We start from the raw sequence: 21,326 nt of genomic DNA, 5'->3' as shown, positions 1-21,326 counted from the left end.
TGTATAGAGGCCTGATGCTGGAGGGTATAGTGTTTCATGTATTTATACCCTATGGTTGCACTACCATCAGTGTTTCCATTGCTACTAAGTTTTTTATTATTATTTAATCAACGTATTGTAATATTTAACTAATCTTGTACTTAGAATAAACTAATCAGCTACGTATCAATTAAACATCAGTTGAATTATGATATAAAGGCATAGTGGCTCCACACAGCATCTATCTACCTAGTTGTCTTACTATCTCATATACTGTGTGCAAGAAAGGCTATATATCCTTAAGGATGCATAAAGTGTTTTAACACAAATGCTTTGTTTGTATGTAGGTATGTGTCTGTGTGTGCCAATGTACATTGATTTCAATATAAAAATAAATAAATCAGGACCATGATCTTTGATGCAATGTGTACCAAATCACTATGGCAGCTGCCAAACACACTCCACGCGGAATAGGGTTCATAAGTCTGACCAGAAAAATACCAAGGAGCAGGAGTATAGCAAAAATCTGTTCATCCTTTGGATGCAAAGAATATAACGAATACATGCATTGCGTTCCGTAAAGCTAAGAAAGTCGCTGATTTATCGATCACCTTTCTTTGTTTTTTAATTGTCCACGTGGGAACCTGGTGTTCCCTGACTCATATGATGCTGGGGGTATCCAACAACGACTAATCATCAAGGTTACTACTGGCTGTGCATATAGTAGTATAATAAAGTCACACCATAAAGTATCACTCTCCCTATTTATTATATTTAAACATATGTATATAAATATATATATAGACAGCCCCTTGTTTATCTCTGCTGTACTTTTTTGTTCTATTTTACTAATAAAAGTTTAAGCTCATATTTTTATCATGGACCTTGTTTTTTGTTTAGAAATATACCCTCAATTCCAATATGAGTTGATAGCAAGCAAAATGTAATCTCACCTGACACAAATGAGACACGTAACATGATGTTCAACTGAAACATGCCTGAAGAAGGATAGTTGCTATTCATTTGACATGTTGTTGATTATATAATGAAACATTTAATTTTCAGATAACATTAAATGTATGTTGAAAGGTTCTTGATAACCTTATTGAATGTCTGCTTACTTAATGTTGAAATGTCAAGTGAAAGTCAACAGAAATTTAACTGAGACGATGTTGATACTCAACTTATACTCAATGGACATTGAAATGTGACTTGTTAAGTGATTGTCATAAGACACTAAATGGAAAACAATGTTGATACTCAACTTTTACTCAATTGATAATAAACGGTGGACTATCCAAGTCAATTGTTACAGAACACAATTCCATTTACTTGCGTTTATTGGGCTTTGAAACATAATACGACATTTAAGAGAGTATCATGTGATGTTTAAAGGCATAAAGCTTGATAAAATCTGAATCTGTTAGCTTGATTTCTGAGTGCTTGACCTCAATGAACCATGCACCAATGACACATTGCTTCCTATTTGGCTTGCAGAGATGACATTAACATTTACATTGAGGGCAATTGGCAAAACCTTTTATCAAAAGCTTTGTCGAAAGAAAGAAGATTGAAGAGACTTTATTGGCATGTGTAAAAAGTTAATTATAATTGTTGCTTCCCATTTACTCCACAGTAATAATAATAATAATGATAATAATAATAGTAATAATAAACTAATGTAAAATAATACAAATAATAATAAGCTAAGAGAAAATATGATGCATTAATCCAACCGTTACTGCTTTTAAAGGAGCATTTCACCGGTGGAGGCATGAATATGTATTGAAATTGGGTCCTATATGTAGTCGAATAATAAATAAAATTCTAATTTGGTGCCGTCTTGAACAAGAAAAGGCAGAAAGTGACTTTTTGGCGCTTGTGGGTTGTAATTCAGTTTTATCAACAGCCTCTGTTAGCTTAGCTTCAGACGCTGTGGATGTTAGTTTCTGCTGATGAAGTCCCACCCACTGGCACTGCTCTAACAGGTCTGTAGCGTCAGTGGGTCCCACCCCCTATAGGAGGGTGGGACTAGTGCTTCTAGTCTTACGAGAATCCTCGCCTCTTACACTTCCTATTTACTTCTATGCAAAAATCGTCATATTGCGTCATCTTAAAGGAAAACTTCACCCATTGCCATTAAGCTTTGTATCGTTAGAAACCCACTCATATTTTTGAATGGTCGTGCATCATTCCCTTATTTTCTGGAGAGATCCGCATCGATCTCCAACACTTCCTGTTTAAAGGAGCATTTCACCGGGGGAGGCATGAATATGTATTGAAATTGGGTCCTATATGTAGTCGAATAATAAAATAAAATTCTAATTTGGTGCCGTCTTGACCAAGAAAAGGCAGAAAGTGACTTTTTGGCGCTTGTGGATTGAAGACAACAACTCCACCATGCACCACGATGCACAGCTTCGCTTGCCACTCCCGCTAATCTAGATCTCCGCCTATCGGACACCTCGCTGTTCCATCTACCAAGCTGATACTGCAAGACTGCTCGAAAATCATTTCACACAACATTTCTAGTGAAGAGTATTAGTTGGTGAACTCAGTGAATACTTCAGTTTTATCAACAGCCTCTGTTAGCTTAGCTTCAGACGCTGTGGATGTTAGTTTCTGCTGATGAAGTCCCACCCACTGGCACTGCTCTAATAGGTCCGTAGCGTCAGTGGGTACCACCCCCTATATATAAGCCAACAGTTTGCATGTCTACCACAGCTACCCATAACAGAGCTACAGCTCTGGCCCAGAGCACATCCACCTCATGCCTGAACATGGGTCAGCTTGGCTTATCTGTAAGTGCCCCTCTAAAGCAGGCCAGAATCCATGGTGAGCAGCCAATGAACTCCAGGCACTTGCCCCCTGCCCTGCTACACACCAGTTGTAAATACATACAGCCTGATTCATGACTCTCTCTCTCTTTGAGGGGAGAGAGAGAAGCTTTATAGCAAAGATAATACTGTTCAGCAGTTTTAATAACAATGTATATGAATTGGGTATTTGTTGTAGTTTTGCGGCCTCTTTAGCTTAGCCTTCCCATTTGGCAGAAGTGGGTTGGGGCCAAGCTTGGGACCATACCACAACTAAGCCTTGGGCCATACCATAACTAAGCCTGGGGCCATACCACGATTTAGCCTGGGGCGGTACCATTGCCAACCCTGGGGCCGTACCACAACGTACATTGGGAAATTATGCTGGTTGGTATGTTTGTAGAGTTATCATCCACATATTTACAAGCTAATGAATACTTTTGCAAGATTGCTTCTAGGAATTTGAGCCCCAATGTCTTTTGCTTACCACAAGGGATGAAGTCAAGTGCTGTCCAGCAAACTTTTAATATATTTTACTTGAATGTACACATTGTAAATTTAAAACTTTATTCAAAATCAAAGGCACTACTTTATACTTCACTATTAAGTAAAAGGGTTAAAAATATATTTTTAGGTTCAAGTTTGAAATTGTCAATGGAAATTATTGAGTTAAACAAAACTAAGCAATGTGTGGAGTGAGGACACATGAGCTTCTTGAATTATGTTTGTTTACATTTACTGAAATTGACTGTGTTGAAGACTTGCTCTGAGGCTCAGCCTGCTATTGAGCTATACATGACTATAGCCTACGCTTAATGGAGAACTAGGTTTGATTGGTACAAGCCTTTTCTGAGATAAGGCATTCCCTTTCTCTTGCAACCCCTTCTCCCTAGAATAATTAAACTAATAAATTAACTTACTACTAAAGCCTATGAAAAAACAAAGAAAAGCCCAGCAGAAGGATTGCAACTCTGGCAGTTTGACTTTATTGATTACCACATCCAATGACCTAAATAGAAGGATCCAGCTCTAATGAAGAGATACTCTGATTACAGGAGTGAGGAAAGAAAGTTAGGGCAAACAAATTAATACAAAAGACAAGATGAATAGTTGCTGTATAGTTTATTGAATTCTATTATCAATTGAGTCATATTATATGACTTGTATGTGCAATGTTTCACATGGAACGGAATTATTCAGCACAGTCCTTCACCTAAAGAGAAAAGCAAAAAAAAACATTTGGATAAAATAATATAAGGAAATGATAAGGACGCATTTTTGTGGAACATTCTACACTGTACATTTACCTTTCTCATTCAAGCCTCCTTCCATCTTCTTCTTGATTTTCAGGGCATCATTCCTATCCTGACCTCAGAGTCAAGAATGGTCTGCATGGAGTCAATGACCCTCTGGCGGTTCCTCTTAATCTGCTCCATCTCTTCATCCTTCTCAGCTATCTTCCTGTCAACCTCACTCTTAATTCTAATAACCTTAATGAAGGACGCACGATTCCCCTTCTAAAGCAATAATCTTTCCTAAAAAACACAATTTCCATGATTGTATTTATACCAGTTAAATATTGTGTTGGAAATGTGGGCTGAAAGTGATACTTTTCATATCTCCCCTTTTGTTATCATCTTAACTGCAGTCTGCACACACACAGATACACAAGGGCATCATTCCTGTCCACTTACCATTTTACAATTTTAATATACTATTCATATATGCTAAAAACCTGCTGCATTAAAATGTATCTTCTTTTTCACAGACTGAAAGATGCTGGGGCATCTATCTATAAATAATTAGGTTGACATTGCAACTGTGACCACATACCTTTATTTGGCATGGTTCTTGTTATTGGAGTATATCAACTTTAATAACCTTATGCCATGGAATCTTTTTATTGCATCTCATTTAGTAAGATGCATTTTATTTCATTAACCTAGTTTAATACGAATATACTTTACCTACAATTATTGGGCTTTTAAACAGAATTACACACATTAAATCTTATCATTTCATTTAAGGGTACTAAAAGGCATTTTTCTTTTTATAAATATATAATTAAATTAGAAAATGCAAAGGAAGAAAAAGGAAGAACAAGGAAGAACAAGGGCTTAAGTAACAAACACAAGACACGCAACGAGGAACAGCTGAGACACATTAGGGGAGGGAGCCGTAATCAACACAGGAGTGAAACACAGGGAAATACACCAAAACACGACACAGACCATGACAGTAGGCCTACAAAGTGAGGTCGAAAATATGTTTTAATAAAGCCACATAGATTAAGACATAAAGAAACATTAAATGGCTGAAATCAAGTGAAGGGATTTAAGTTCAAAAGTCTATTGAATTCAAGATGGGTGCATGGGGGAGAACAGGGATATAGTGCCATACTGTCAATAAGACTTTCATTCATACATATATATAGGCTATGGTCATTTCACGGATCCCTGTGAGGACCAGGTTGACTCGTCGTTGAGACGGGGATCTGTGTGTGTGTGCCACGGAATATGAGCGTCATTAACTTGCATTGGAGTAAATTCCGTTGGCATATCACTGACAATTTAAGTGATTCCGTGAGGCAAACACGGATTATAAATTAAGCGCCCGTTGTCGACTCGGTGGTTGATACGGGGATCTGTGTGTGTGCCACGGAATAGGAGTGTCATTAACTTGCATTGGAGAAAATACCGTTGGCATATCACGGACAATCTAAGTGATTCCGTGAGGCCACCACAGATTTTGAGTTAAGCGCCCGTGGTCGACTCGTTCATTGAAACGGGCATCTGTGTGTGTGCCACGGAATATAAGTGTCATCAATTTGCATTGGAGCAAAATCTGTGGCCATATCACGGAAATTGGCGGGTTTCCGTGAGGATTCGACGGATTTTGAGTTAAGCGTCCAGGGTCATTTCACGGATTCCTGTGAGACCAGGTTGCCAAGCTCCAGTGTCAACGTAAATCAATGAGACAAACTGAAAACGAAGCCGGTAGGTAACTAAAACTGTTATTCGGAATAAAGTTTAAATTATATCGAAATGCCATTTGGCTATTATTGAAGATACAAGTGTGTAGATTTGCTTAACGGTTTGAACGATGGTAAACGGTTGAAATTTGACCGAGTTATGATGTCTTAAGTAGCCTAATTTAAGTGTCAGAATGGGCAGACGGCTTCAATGGGACCAACTGTAGAATATCAAGGTTTGAAACTAAAACTGTGATTCTGAAGAAAGTTTAAATGATATCGAAATTCAGGGTTAGGGTTAGGGTTAGGTTGAAAATTGATTCAGTTACTTCTTAAACAGTTGAAGTGCCTGAGGCCTATCATTGACTCCCATGTTAAAAAAAGATAAATAATAATAATATATTAAATAAAATATTAAAAAAATCTGAAAAGAAGTCTCTACGTGAAACATTGAGGAAGGAGATAGGTCCCAAAGTTTGTAGAGAATAATAAAGAAAGAAAGAATAAAACTTATGAAGGTCAAAGAACTCACCTGGTAGGTGAGTTCTTTGACTCTCCTCTCATATTTGCGGACAGCTTTTACAGCATCTGCTCCACATCTCTGTTCATTAGCAACCTCTGCCTGCAGATCGCAAACCTTTTCCAGCGATTCGTAGGGGGCACGTCACTTGGGGCAGTAAGAGATGTGTGGTTATGTTATTCAGAGTGAATCCGAGTCAGGGGTCTTGAGCAAAAAAAACTGTTTATACAGGATTTTGAGCATTATTGAGAATGAAATTGATTTATGGAATATCGCAAAAACAAATGTCAGCCATCTTTTAGGGACTCATCGTTTTCCATAGAGCATGTTGACAAAATTTGGTGTAATTTGCAGCCTGTGGTTATTAAGATCTAGATCTTTTATGTTTTCCTGAAACTTTCACAATAAGAAAAAGAACCAACGGACATTGTGTGTTCTAGAAGAAAAAAAAAGTTCATGTAAAATATGCTATACCAAGAATCAGAAATGTTCCTCCGTGAGGCCAGCGGGGCTTCATCGCAGCTGTCTTTGTATTTTATATTCACAAATCTTGAATATGAGAAAAAATCGAATCGGTGCACCAATCATGTTCCTATCTACATGATGGGTATGTACCGTTCAGTTTCGGGCATAACCATCAAGGTGTCATCCACCATTTCATTAAACCATTGACTACTCTGTTCTATAATATACATTTATTTCTACACATTTAGTTTGATAAATCGTACATGTAAGTCATTAGAGTACCTCAATAAGTCAACAGTTTCCCTGTCTACCATCGCTAACCATAAGCCATAGCTTTTGATATTGTGATAATATCATTACAGTGCATTCAATTTGGTAATAGCTTGACGAATGGCATTAAAAATGACATGGCGTTAATCTTAAATATTAACTCCAGTACTTGTAGTGTTGCCATTGGTTAAGTGCCAGTGAACCCAATATCATGTTGTTTTGGTTTAAAACAACTTATTTTGTCTTCCAGTAATCCAAACCATTTTTTCACTTGCTAATCTAAGGTATCGTGAACCTACGGGCTTCAGTGGGGGTTTCATTATTCCGTCTGCTTTCATTCCGTCTGTGCACGGCACCTTCTCAACGAGCAGGAGCAGGGGGCACCAATTCGTCAATTCCCCACAGTGATATGATAGATAATAGAAAACCGCTTCGCAGCCCAGATTATTATTGATTTATTTACTTGGTCGTTCCGCCCCCCACGTGGCTTGAAAAAGTGCCGCCCCGGGCCACCGCCCGGGTGGCCCGTGTCTAAAACCGCCACTGCAGGTACCAGATACCATGTTTTCGAGGTGGAAACGCAAAAAATGCGAGCTGAGTCGAGTCGTGTCAAGCTGGTACCATGCAGTGGAAAAGCGGCAAAAGTTGACCTGAGTATCCCTTGTAATTCCTTGTAACTTACCGCTTCCTCAGACTGTCTCTTGTAAGCCTTCACCTTCAGTTGCAGCTTATCAACAAGATCCTGAAGTCTGCAGCCATTCTTCTTATCCTCCTCAGTCTGATGCACATTTGAAAGTGAAAAAATCCACATCATGTGGCCTTTAGATATGATCAAAATGCTAAAAAAGTAGAAACATATTTGGAGATGTCAATTGGACACACCTGGTAGGTGAGTTCCTTGACTCTCCTCTCATATTTGCGGACACCTTTGATAGCTTCTGCTCCACGTCTCTGTTCGTTATCAACCTCTGACTCCAGATCACGAACCTTGAGAGTAAAAGTGAATGACTGAATCTTGTCCTTACACTGGACTTATACATTTTTAAATGTTGGCTGATTATTGTCTTACTCTGGCCTCCAGTTTCTGCAGCTGCTTCTTGCCACCCTTCATGGCCAGGTTCTCAGCCTCATCCAGGCGATGCTGCAGGTCTTTCACTGTGATCTCCAGGTTCTTCTTCATCCTCTCAAGGTGAGAACTAGTATCCTGCTCTTTCTTCAGCTCCTCAGCCATCATGGCAGCCTACAAGCACAAGTAATATATTCATCAAGAGTTCCATTAAGTTCTCATAACTCATAATTAACAAACAATTATAGGCCTACATCAGTGATGGCTTTCTTGGCCTTCTCTTCAGCATTTCTAGCTTCCTGGATACTGTCGTCCACCTCACCCTGGACTTGGACCAGGTCACTTTCCAGCTTCTTCTTTGAGTTCAACAGGCTTGTGTTCTGAAACATATTATTACTCAATTACTGTTAAAACATGAACGTGTTCTTGTAATCGTATGACAGGATTCAAATGTTTGTTTACTTGAGAGTGCAGCAGTCCAACACGCTCGCTGGCATCCACCAGCTCTTGCTCAGCCACTTTGCGGCCTCTCTCTGTCTGTTCCAGAGCTGCCCTCAGCTCCTCAATTTCAGCCACCATGAGAACGTTCCTACGTTCCACCATGGCAGCCTGCTCCTTCAGGTCTTCCGCAGATCTGACAGCATCATCAAGATGCAGTTGGGCATCCTAACATTCACATGAAAACAGAACTGAATAGTTCACAACAAGATATAAATGCAACTATATTCTACATGTGCAGTACATTACTTCTGTGTTTTACCTTCAGTTGTGCTTGAACATTTCTCAGCTGCTTCTGGGCCTCAGCAGCCTGGCGGTTAGCATGACTCAGCTGGATCTCCATCTCATTCAGGTCTCCCTCCCTCTTCTCAGGGCATCATTCCTGCTCCTAACCTCAGAGTCAAGAGTGGCCTGCATGGAGTCAGTGATCCTCAGGCTGTTCCTCTTGATCTGCTCCATCTCCTCATCCTTCTCAAGCAGCTTCCTGTCAACCTCACCCTTAATCTGGTTCAGCTCCAGTTGGACACGCATAATCTTGGATTCCTCGTGCTCCAGGGTTCCCTAAGGTATAAATTAAAATTGACAAAATTGCAGACCCTAATTATTTGATTTATGTTGTTTTGCAGATTGAATCCTCACCTCAGCTTCCTCAAGGGCTGACTGGATCTCAGTCTTCTCTGTCTCCACCTGCTTCTTGGATTTCTCCAGCTCATGGATGCTCTTTCCGGTCTCACCAATTTCTTCAGAAATCTCCTCTGCAGAGCAATTTTGCATTCGTCATAAGTCTAATACATATTTTACCACAACCAAGCACTTTAATATTATTTAACAAACACTCATGTTGGAAGTTTTTGTTTTCACGCTTCATGGTCTCCAGATGATCCAGAGTTTCTTCATAGGAGTTCTTCATCTTGAAAAGCTCAGTGCTGAGAGAACGAGCCTCTTTAAGACTTCCTTCAAGCTCTGCCTGACCCTCCTCATATTTCTGCTTCCAGTCAGGCAAAACCTGCACAATATTGTTAATAAAGTAGGACATGTTTAGCACTTGAAGAATAATCATTGTATACAAATATTTAAAATGTCATCTCAATGAATTAAAACACACCTTGTCAAAGTTCCTCTGCTTCTTGTCGAGGTTGGCAGCCAGTCCGTTGGCCCTCTCCACATCAACCATGAGGTCCTCCACCTCACCCTGGAGTCTCTGTTTGGTCTTCTCCAGAGAGGCACACTTGGAGTTCACAGCCTCAATCTGTTCCTCAGCCTCTTGAAGGCGCTGGGCAAGCTTTTTCCTGTTAAAGAATAACGTGGGTTAATTTGTGTACGTTTAACAATTATAATGTTCAATTTAGTTAAAGATTAAAATGTTTGACTCACTTGGACTCCTCCAGCTCCTCAGTGCGCTGGATAGCATCAGTTTCATACTTGCTCCTCCACTGTTGGCCTTGAACATTCCACGCTGCAGCTCAGCCTTGGCCTCCTGCTCCTCCTCAAACTGCTCCCTCAGAAGGTCACAGTCATGGCGGGCTGATTGCACACCATGAGCAAGAGAATTCTTTGCCTAACAAAGGCGAAATAGAGATCTCGTCAATTCAATGCATTTCTTGATCTTTGAACCCTACCGTCTTTATAAAGAAATGATCCTTACTTTTACTTCCTCCTCATTTTGCCTCTTCAGCTCCTCAACCTGCTGAGTATAGGCCTGCTTGCCTCTGGTCAGCTGGGAGACGAGAGCTTCCTTCTCCTCAAGCTGTCGACCAAACTCACCAAGTCGGAGGAGGTATATCAAATTAGTAATACATATTGAATTTGTGAGAAAATTTATATTCAATTATATTCCCCAAATGGTACCTCCAGAATTTCAAATGATTCAAATGCCTGAATAAAATAAGTACCAACCATTTTCTGTCAGCAATCTTGCTCTCTGGGCACTGATGTCATTGACCTGGCGAGCATTCTCATCACTCTTAGCCTTGATTTCACTGAGTTAGTCCTCAAAGGTACGGCAAATTTTTTCCAGATTTCCCTGATGATTAAAAGATTATCAATTTTAAATCAATGTTGATTAATAGTTATTTATGTACTTATTATTTCTTAACACAATTAAGGCTTTGAAGAATAACTTACCTTGGCCTTAGAAACAGCTTCCATGTTTCTGGATAGGTCATCAATCTCCATCTTGTACTCGCTCTTCTCCTTCTCAAGCTTCTGCTTGACACGCTGGAGGTTGTCAATCTGCTCTCCCAGCTCTGCTACACTGTCAGCCTGCTTCTTACGCAGAGCAGCAGCAGTGGCTTCATGCTGCAGGGTGGACTCATCAAGGTCACGACGCAGCTTCTGAAACTCGGCCTCACGCTTCTTGTTCATCTCAATCTGAGCAGAAGTGGCTCCACCAGCCTCCTCAAGCCTCTCACTGATCTCTTCAAGTTCTCTGGAGAGACCAGCTCTCTGCTTCTCAACCTTGGCACGAGCAGCACGCTCAGCCTCAATCTCTTCCTCCAGTTCCTCAATACGGGACTAAATGATGAAAATATTGAGTCATTTCAAGTATCAAAGTATGTAATTGCAGAAAATTTCAGGTGGGATAATTATTTTGTGTAATTATTCCACCTGGAGCTCCGTGATCTTCTTCTGAAGCTGTGCACCCAGGGACTGCTCATCCTCAATTTTGCTCAAAAGCTGGCTGTTCTCAAAGTCCTTCCTGTGAATAAATAATTAAAACAATTGTCAAATAAATGGAATCAGAAGGAATATGGAGTTCATCCTACTGTGGTTCAGAAAATACAAATATCTCATGCACATGCACTAAACCCGTGTTATTATTAAAAAACAAATAAATTACTTCTTGATTTTCTCATCAGACTGCTGTTTGTCGTTCTCAAGATCAATCACAGTTTCCTGAGCCAGTTTCAGATCACCCTCAAGCTTTCTCTTGGATCTCTCAAGGTCCATACGGAGCTTCTTTTCTTGCTCCAGTGAACCTTCAAGCTGGATGTCAATAATTGAATATGATTAAGAACAATAATATTGTTTAATATTTCCTAAACTCCATTACCAATATGAATTACAAGTTCTCATGAGCTTTAAGATACTTACATCATCCACTTGCTGTTCAAGCTTGGTCTTGGCCTTGGACAGAGTGTTGACTTTGTCTTCCTCTGCCTGCAGGTCATCAAGAGTCTGCTGGTGTGCCTCTTGGAGGGCTTTCTTCTCCTTTGTCAGCTTAGCAACACTCTCATCCTGAGAGGCCATCTCCTCAGTGAGGTTCTTTACCTAAAGAAAACATAAAATGATGTGTATTACATGCTAATTTGTATTATTATTTGTAATCTTCTGTCAAAGAATATTTATAAACCTTGTTCTCAGTGGCATGTTTCTCCTTCTCCACTTTGGCCAAGGTAAGCTCTAGGTCATCAATGTCCTTCTTGAGCTCAGAGCACTCATCCTCCAGTTTCCTCTTCTTGGCAGTCAGCTCAGCATTGATTTCCTCCTCATCCTCCAGCCTCTCAGTTGTCTCTTTGACTTTGGCCTCCAGCTGGATCTTACTCTTGATGAGTCCTTCACACCTTTCTTCAGCATCATTCAGATTCTCTCCTTCCTGTGTGATATTTAGAGATGTAGAACATGTAACATCAAATTTATCTCACTGTGTACAGACAGGGATACAAAAATAATCTTTACTTACAGAAGCCACTTGCAGTGAAAGATCATTCTTCTCCGGCAGGAGAGAAACCATCTTCTGCTCAAGTTCCTTCTTCTTTGCCAGGGCAGTAGCCAGGTCAGTCTTCATCTTTTCATAGTTATCCTTCATATTGGCAAGCTCCTTCTCAGTTTCAGCACTCATCAGAAGCGGCTTGATCTTGTAGTACACCTTCATCCATGGCCAGTGTTTGACATTCATGAATGAGCGGATGTTGTACTGAATAGTGTAGATGGCTTCCCTATAGAGTAAAATAAACCATTATTTTGGGCTTGTACTTGGCAGCTAAAAAGCTTTATGAGTTTTGAGCCCTATGTCTACCTCCTCTCTGTCATCTTCACATACTCCTTTCTCATGACATAACCTCTGCATGCAGCCTGAATCATTCCGACAAGAGCAGCCAGCTTCTCATCTCGCATCTCCTCAAGAGTACCCAGAAGACCAGCTTTGAAGAACACCTTAATGTAAGAAAATACTTTTGTCAGCTAGTGACTTACAATGAAGTATAAACATAGTTTTCGACAACAATAAATAGACCTTGGTGTGTCCAAATTGAGTGAGGCACATCAATGGACCCAAGCAGTTTCTCAGAAGCCTTCTTGTTGTCAATAAACTGTGCGTCAGGGATGACACTGGCGTTCAGTACTTTGTACCTGAAGAAGACCATTATAATGTTTTTAACATTCATTAAATGTCCAAAGGCCTTTGTAAAGTTGTCCTTGAAAAAGCAATTAGTTAATACCTCTGCTTGAAGTAAGCACAGAGGATTCTGCTGGGGAAGCCCTTTCTGCAGATTCTGATGCCCTCCAGTACACCGTTACACCTCAGCTGGTGGATAACCAGGAAGTTCTCCATGAGTCCTGAGACATGGGTGATAAATACATCGTCAATATAATTAGTTTGGTGTAACAATTCATATCCTAACCCAGACACTACACACATTTGTTAGTGCTCACTGTACCTGGAGTCTTTGACTCATTGGGAATCAGGCAACGCACAAAGTGAGGATGGGTGCTCCTCAAGTTGGTCATCAGTTTGCCCAAGTTCTCCTAAAGACATATCCCTGCATAACATGAAATATGTACCAATTTACTTATAAAGAACACATTCTGAAAAATGAAATAAGGTCTCATTTTTACATTTGTTTGTGTATTAACCCTTACCCTGAACTGTGAAGACACGGTCTGCATGGAGCCACCCTTCTTCCTGCCTCCCTTCTTTGCATCCCCGACCTCTGTTATTAATTATTGGTCATGAGTCAGAGTTCAATTTTCACATTTATATTTAAAACAGAGGCAATAAATGGCTTGAAAATCAATGGGTATTATAATAGAATGGATTAACAGTTATAAACTATGGTTAAATTCTATAAATATGTACCTTCAACTACAGGACAGGCAGCAGTTTGTTTGAGGACTTCTGGTACAGCTGAATAACAGAGTCATTCAGGGGATCCTTGTTTGTGTCCAGCCAGCCAGTGATGTTGTAGTCCACGGTACCAGCATAGTGCACCAGGGAGAAGTGGGCCTCAGCCTTGCCCTTTGCAGGCTTGGACTTCCCAAATGCTTTGGTCTTGCCAAGATGCTGGTCATACAGCTTGTTCTTGAAGGTAACGTCTGAGGCCTTGGGGAACATGCACTCCTCTTCAAGGATGGAGAAGATGCCCATTGGCTTAAGAGAAAAATGGATGGATGAAACATTATCAAAAGTAATTTGTAAGTCACGCAATATATAATGATATATAGTTATAATACTCAGGTGTACCTTCTCAATAAGCTCAATGCAGGCGGCCAAGTCCATGCCGAAGTCAATGAACTCCCAGATGATACCCTCCTTCTTGTACTCCTCTTGCTCCAGGACGAACATGGTGTGGTTGAAGAACTGTTGCAGTTTCTCATTGGTGAAGTTGATGCACAGCTGCTCCATGCTGTTGTACTAGTTGGGGACATTTAATAAACCAACTGTTACTAGTTTTCAACAATTGAATGTTAATGACTGAATGCAGTTATTGCTATCAGAAATGATGCCACTTATTTATCAACTTACGTCAAAAATCTCAAAACCAGCAATGTCCAGCACACCAATGTAGAATTGTCTTGCTTGCTTTGTGTCCAGCATCGTGTTGATACGGATGACCATCCACAAGAACATCCTCTCATAGATAGACTTGGCCAGACTCACTCAGTTGTTGACCTGAAATGGTTTTTCACATACAATTATCAAAATATTGTCTCACAATAGACAATGCATCATGTTTACAGAATTTCTTACCATATTTCGTCAACAAATTGCCTTTTTCTTACCTGAGGTACAGTCTGTCCCTTGGTGACATACTCATTTCCGACCTTCACTCTTGGGTAGCAAAGAGCATTGAGCATATCAGCAGAGTTCAGACCCAGTAGATAGGAATTCTTGTCAGCATCTACAAAGTTAACATGAAAAATGAATGTGTTATTATTCTTTATAATAATGACTCCAAATGTAATGCAAGCAAATATGCACCAATATACCTGCTAGTGCACTGATGAATGCATGTGAATGGTTACCTTCATTGCAGTCTGGCTTGAACTTCAGGTTACCGTGGTGAAGCACAGCACCAGTAAACTTAAAGATGCCCACCTTGTCCTCATTAGTGAAGCCCAAAATATCAATAGCAGCCTGTTTGAAAACAAAGAACATTTAGAAAACATTTTGTAACATATATGCCATGTGGAAAATATATGACACCTTTTTCAATCAACCACTGACATCAGTAGCATCCAGCTCCTCTTTGTCATCAATGCTGGCCACAGTGATCTGACCCTGACTGCACATGGGGAAGTCGTAGGGGTTGGTGGTGATGAGGGTCATTTCTGAGGAATTAAACAAATCTAATTTTTCAGCTTGTTTTTCGTCAATATCATTTGTCATCTATATGCAATACATGTAACTAAAGTTAATTTCCTAACCCTACCAAAAAACGATTTATTCTAGAAGTCATATTTACATATGAAGTCATATTAGAACAGATAAAGGCATTTCTGGAAAACACTTCATCTTAATATTAAGTACATTCTTCACAATCTTACTATTACAAAATCTCACCAATGACCTCAGGTTTGTGGTTGGTCATCATCAGGGATGGACTGGCCCAAAAATTTGGCCCGGGACTTTGGGATGGAGAGGCCTTTTATGAGACCGCAGGAATAGCGCGCGTAGAATTTTGCCCCGGTGTAAAATAATAAAAATGAGTCCTTATCCGTGGATATGTGCATTGCAACTGCATGTCAATGTTGGGATGTGCATGTGTTTAGAATATTGTGAAGATCACTGGGAAATATTTTATAAGCAATCTTGTCCATGTACAAAATATTAGAAATTGCATGTGCCTAGAAAGGTAAATCAAGGCTGAAAATGATCTAAATAGTGCAAGATAGAATTATTTTAGTGGAAAAAAATTGTCATTGACACATACACAGGGTTTGGGAGATGGGGGTGGGCCGGGGTTTGTTGTCCGTTGCTGTGGTTACCAGTGTTGAAGTGTTCCAATGGTTTATTAGCGGTGGTATTTAATAAATCGCTCTCTAATCAATGCTTCATTCACTGCCTCTTCCGTGGGCATTACAATATTATGAATAGTTCTCCGACGTCTCTGGTAGGGCCTACTTCCATAATTAGTTTAAGTCATTATTATATTGCCAAACATGCTCGCTAGTGCACCTGTCATAGCAATGCTGCTGTGTCCTGTTCCCGCCTCACCATTGGTCTCGCTGACAGGGGCGTCGCCGTCAACCTTGGCTTTTCCACGGAAATGGTCGGTTAATTTAGCACATTTGCGTCTTGCTCTAACATTTTTTTCCTTTTCAACCTCAACTTCTGAGTGCCACCCAATTCATTTTCCTCTCCACCACCTTTTTGACATTTTCATATTTCGGTGTAACTTCAGTGAGATCAACGAGAAGTAAGTGACCCGGCCGTGTGTCAGGCTGAGCCAATCAGAAATGACAGACCGCGGAGCAGTCCAAGTTGGGAGGGGCCGTTCGGCCGCTCGCTTTGGCCGCTCGCTTTTCCACCATACACTGTGGGGGTGCTCCCCCCTCTAAATTGACAGTAATACATCGGCCCAGTTTCACCGTCAGGCAAGAGCTCCGTTTCGCGCTGTAAGCAAATATCCGGCCGCAGGCCGTCCCAAATCATGGCTTACTTAACTTTTTCATATTTTTTTTACATCTTTTACAACAAAAAATATAATATAAATATGTAATAAAAAAATAAAAATAAATAATAATAATAAAAAAAATCTAAAAGAATTACGGCCGGCCGGCTCGGCCTGAAATCGACCGGCCGTTCGGGAAATCTCCCGAACCTGCCGATGGCCAGTCCGCCCCTGGTCATCATCTGGTAGAAGATGTGATAGCCTCTCTCATCGGGAAGCTGGAAGGTCACTCTTGACTTTTCCAACAGATCTATAGGGCCCATTCATTAATCAAAACCTATGCCACTAATAATCTTGAAAATGTATCCACATGTAGAATTAGATACTTACACATCTCAATGTCAGCACTGGATAGTTTACCATTTGTGTGGAAATGAATTCTGATGAATTTACCCTGCATGCAAAAAATGTGTTTATTATGCTCAAAAAAATACTACAAAACTAAGTAGCATCTTCAGCGAGGAATTCATTTCATACTTACAAAACGGGAGGAGTTGTCATTTCTCACAGTCTTGGCATTACCATAGGCCTCCAGCAAGGGATTGGCTGCAATAATCTGGTCCTCCAGTGACCCCTTTAAACAAACATAAATTGTTAATACCGTTTTATATAATCATGTTTATGTTCAAAAACTTCTTACGTTATTTATTTTCATGTATTGATTCAATGATTACATTTTTTATTTAATTTTTTACATACTTTTATCTTTCCAGCGCCTGCTTCCTCCTTCTTCTTATCTCCTGCTCCACCCACTGAGATGGTAGCAAAGTACTGGATGACACGCTTGGTGTTCACAGTCTTTCCAGCACCGGATTCTCCACTGGGTATGAAAAGAAGAATAAAGTTAGTTCATTTTGACATGTTTTCCAATGCAGGAATCATTGTAATATATTTATATCATGTTTCCAGCATCAAACTTACGTGATCAGGACTGACTGGTTCTCTCTATCTGTAAAACAAATGTTTCAAACATTGCATTAGTATGCCTCTAATTGATAAAAACTAGATAAGATTAGGGATTTGAACATTTTAATTTACAAACCAGTGAGCATGTTCTGGAAGGCGTTGTCAGAGACAGAGTAGATGTGGGGTGGAGCCTCCATACGCTTCTTGCCTCTGTAGGCATTGACAACCGACTGGTCGTACACTGGGAGCCACTTGTAGGGGTTTACAGTGGCACAGAACAGCCCAGAGTAGGTCTGAAGGAGGTCACAGAGATTCACATACATTTTACTTATTAACGATGCATTTTACTTACGTTTCTTATATTTTCATTGAGGCAAAATATCTTACGTAGATCATCCATGCTGAATAACGCTCTGCCAGGTTACACAACACAGAGGCTTCATTGAGATGGGTCATCATGGCCATGTCCTCAATTTTGTCATACTTGGGAGGGTTCATGGGTGTGACATCGTCCTCCTTGACTGTCTTCTCCTAAAAAATGGAAACCCATGTTTAGTTTTCTTACCAGTGCAGCTATTGAGACTTAGGGCCCTATCTTGCATCCGGCGCAAGTGACTTAGTCACTGGCGCATGTGTCGTTGCTAGTTTACAACTGGCGCAGAGCGTTCTTTTCCCACCAGCGCCACTCGCCGGTAAATTAGGGATTGATTGCCGAACCGCCCCTTGGGGCGGTTCGGCGGAAGGAGGAGGTGTGTTCTGGCGCAAACGGTATTCTGCCGTTTCTGAATACCATTGCGCTACTGACCAGGAAATACCTGGTTTAAAGTCAGGGGCGCGTTGTTCAGATGCTATTTTAAGGGCGCATGCATACATGCGCATGCGATGTACGGATTGCTTGTGCGCCTCGCGCATACACTTTGCTTCTCCCATCTACCTAGCCGCACATCCTTGGTAAATTATTTGGGAAAGAACAGCTGGTGCAGCGGTAATAAGTTGTACTTTTAAATCAATGCATCTGCAAACACCGTACAGCAAACACATATTTTCTTGAAACAGACATCGTGTAGGCCTACATGCCCATAACTTTCAGGATTGATGAGTATTTGATGTGAAAAACATTGTTTTACCGCGAGTGAGTGTTAAAAAGAATGAATGAATGCGGGCGCGCGTGTGTGCTCTGTTTAAACACATGCAAACTAAACACGTAACGCATAATACAATCAATGGCAATGTCTATTACCGCGGGGACACATGCATATTAGGATAGCATACAATACTGATAAGAAACAATGTTTATAATGTATTGCGTATATCATTAAATAGAACCACAGTTACCGCATATCATATGTTATGTTATATCATCTACGTTTTCTTTGCCGAAATTTATTTGAGGACTCAGTATTTCTGAAGTTGTGGAAGAAAACCTCTTATTCCATGTGTGAATTAGGCCATACTATTTGGCAATAAACTGAGCCATTTGCAGTTTGAAATTCATGTGCATCTGTCTCATCGGAGACTGCAGACGCGCTGTCAAAATATCAACTCGTCCGATTCAAATGCGCTCATGGCTCTTAAAGGGGATGGGAGCTGGCACTCTCATTGGTTTGTTGGACGTTACGGCCAAACCACACCTACGGGTAACTAGGCTGCTTCAGACCAACCCTTTTGACACTTGCGCCGCGACGCAAGTGTCATTTATCCGCCTGTAAAATAGCGCCGTAGAAGCGCCCACAATGCTACTTGCGCTTTGCGCTTCCCACTTGCGTTTCAGACCGTTAAAATAGGGCCCCTAAACTTTCTTAATGATACCAGTTGATGATCAATCTCTGCCTACCTCTTTTGTAGCCAAAACTATGACGGTGACTTTGCCACCCTCCCTCTTAGTGATGGTACACTTCACGTATGTTCCTTAACATCAGTCACATATGCGCAGCAGCCTTTGCATCAAATGGCGCGCTCTGGGCCGCAATCCTCTCCTTCTCTGGCTTCCGGAGGTAAATGGCAGCCTTGCCGTAAATGGCCATCTCTGCGTCCGTACTCATGATGGAGGCTTATTTCATAAAAACAAACATACTCCTTGATTAGTTTTATCCTACAAGTACACATAGCTTCAAGAAGGTTTGGAGGTATATTCAGTGATGTAATGGTATTAAATAATTCTTACTGTTTTACTTCCCTTCAACCGCAGAAGAAATTATACCTTAACAAGAAAATGTATTCATGAAGTAAGCAATGTCAAAGAGTCATGATGGTTACAAGTCAGAGTCTAATGTACACATTTTACTGGCTCATTTTTTAATAAAATGGAAATTAAACCTAAAATGTGTGTCAGCGCAGAGGCACTTGATGTTTCGTACTAAATTATCTCACAAATATCTCTCTTCTGTCAACATTTAGTATCTGAAACCAACAAACTAATTGATCAAATTATAAAAAAATCATCTTCATAGCATTATGTAAAAGTAGATAAGCGGTAAGTAAATAATACATTACACAGAAGTTCCAGACATAACGTATAACAATCCTACACATTATTTTATGGTTTCAATAACAATAGAATTGAACTAAGTATCATTCAAAGTAGAATATAAAAAATAATCTGCGAGGTAAGACTAATTCTAATAACCTTAATGAAAACAAGGACGCAAGATTCCCTATTCTAAAGCAATAGTCTTTCCTAGAAAGTAGCTCTCCTTGACAGCGGTCTGACTTGGCCTGAAAACGCTCAAAACATCACTAAAAACTGTAGTTTTTAGAGTAGTTTATGTATTTGTTTCTCAATAGCTTAACTGCCACATCAACACATTTCAACAGTTTTTATGCTGGAAATCATTTCCTAATGTCTGGGGATATTTCATGTTTGCATTTTTTTCCCTGAAAGTTTAGAACATTTACTTATTTTAACAAGTTAGGAATCAGCTGAATCTATAAATATAATAGAGTCATGTTTAATACCAGTGCTTGCCACATTGCAAGCGTAAGCCAAAATTCTGTTTTGTTGGCATGATTTTAAATCTTTTACAATTTATTGCCAGGCAGCGTAAATTAAGGCCTGATCTTGGAAGGAAGAGTGTTGCATTTATTAATACCTTTTGGAGTGCACTCCCTTCACTTCTTCAGATCCGCTTAAGTTTCTATAATTATTTCATCAACAAAGTCTGATATGGAACTAATCTTTTCCGTATGTGCTTGCTTGCGTGCTTGCACTTGTGTGTGTGCATGCATGTGTGTGTGTGTGTGTGTGTGTGTGTGGGTGTGTGTGTGCTTGCATGTATGTGTGCTTGCTTGTGTGTTTCTCTGTGTGTGCTTGCGTGTGTGTGTGTGTGCGCTTGTGTGTCTGTCTGTCTGTCTGTCTGTCTGTCTGTGTGTCTGTGTGTGTGTGTGTGTGTGTGTGTGTGTGTGTGTGTGTGTGTGTGTGTGTGTGTGTGTGTGTGTGTGTGTGTGCTTGCGCGTGTGTGTGTGCGCGTGTGTGTGTGTGCGCGTGTGTGTGTGTGCGCTTGCGTGTCTGTCTGTCTGTCTGTCTGTCTGTCCGTCCGTCCCTCCCTCCGTCCGTCCGTCCCTCCGTCCCTCCCTCCGTCCGTCCGTCCGTCCCTCCGTCCGTCCTTCCGTCCCTCCGTCACTCCGTCCCTCTGTCCCTCCCTCCGTCCCTCCCTCCCTCCCTCCGTCCGTCCGTCCGTCCGTCCGTCCGTGTGTGTGTCCGTCCGTCCGTGTGTGTGTGTGTGTGTGCCATATACAATGAATAATTGACCAGTGGTGAAATGTAGCAAAACATTCTGAAGGTGGCTTAAAACAATGCATATGGAATAATGGTTAATGGGTTTGATCAACACAGTACATTTACTTTTGTTCAATGTTCAAACTTCTTATTGATGCTTTTCTTAATTAATTTTGACCAGAGTACTGTTCATTTATCTAGCATTTTTATTTGATCCACGATAATAAT

General features: G+C 40.5%; 1 pseudogene; it reads right to left on the bottom strand.

Moving 5' to 3' along the window:
- Window positions 1–7,300: 7,300 nt before the first annotated feature.
- Window positions 7,301–19,433, bottom strand: LOC132454859 (myosin heavy chain, fast skeletal muscle-like; annotated as a pseudogene).
- Window positions 19,434–21,326: the final 1,893 nt, after the last annotated feature.

The sequence above is a fragment of the Gadus macrocephalus genome, chromosome 4 (assembly GCF_031168955.1).
Source record: "Gadus macrocephalus chromosome 4, ASM3116895v1".
NCBI classification, from domain to species: Eukaryota; Metazoa; Chordata; class Actinopteri; order Gadiformes; family Gadidae; genus Gadus; species Gadus macrocephalus.
The sequence above is the reverse complement of the archived record's forward strand: the minus strand, read 5'-3'. Positions and strand labels throughout refer to the sequence as shown.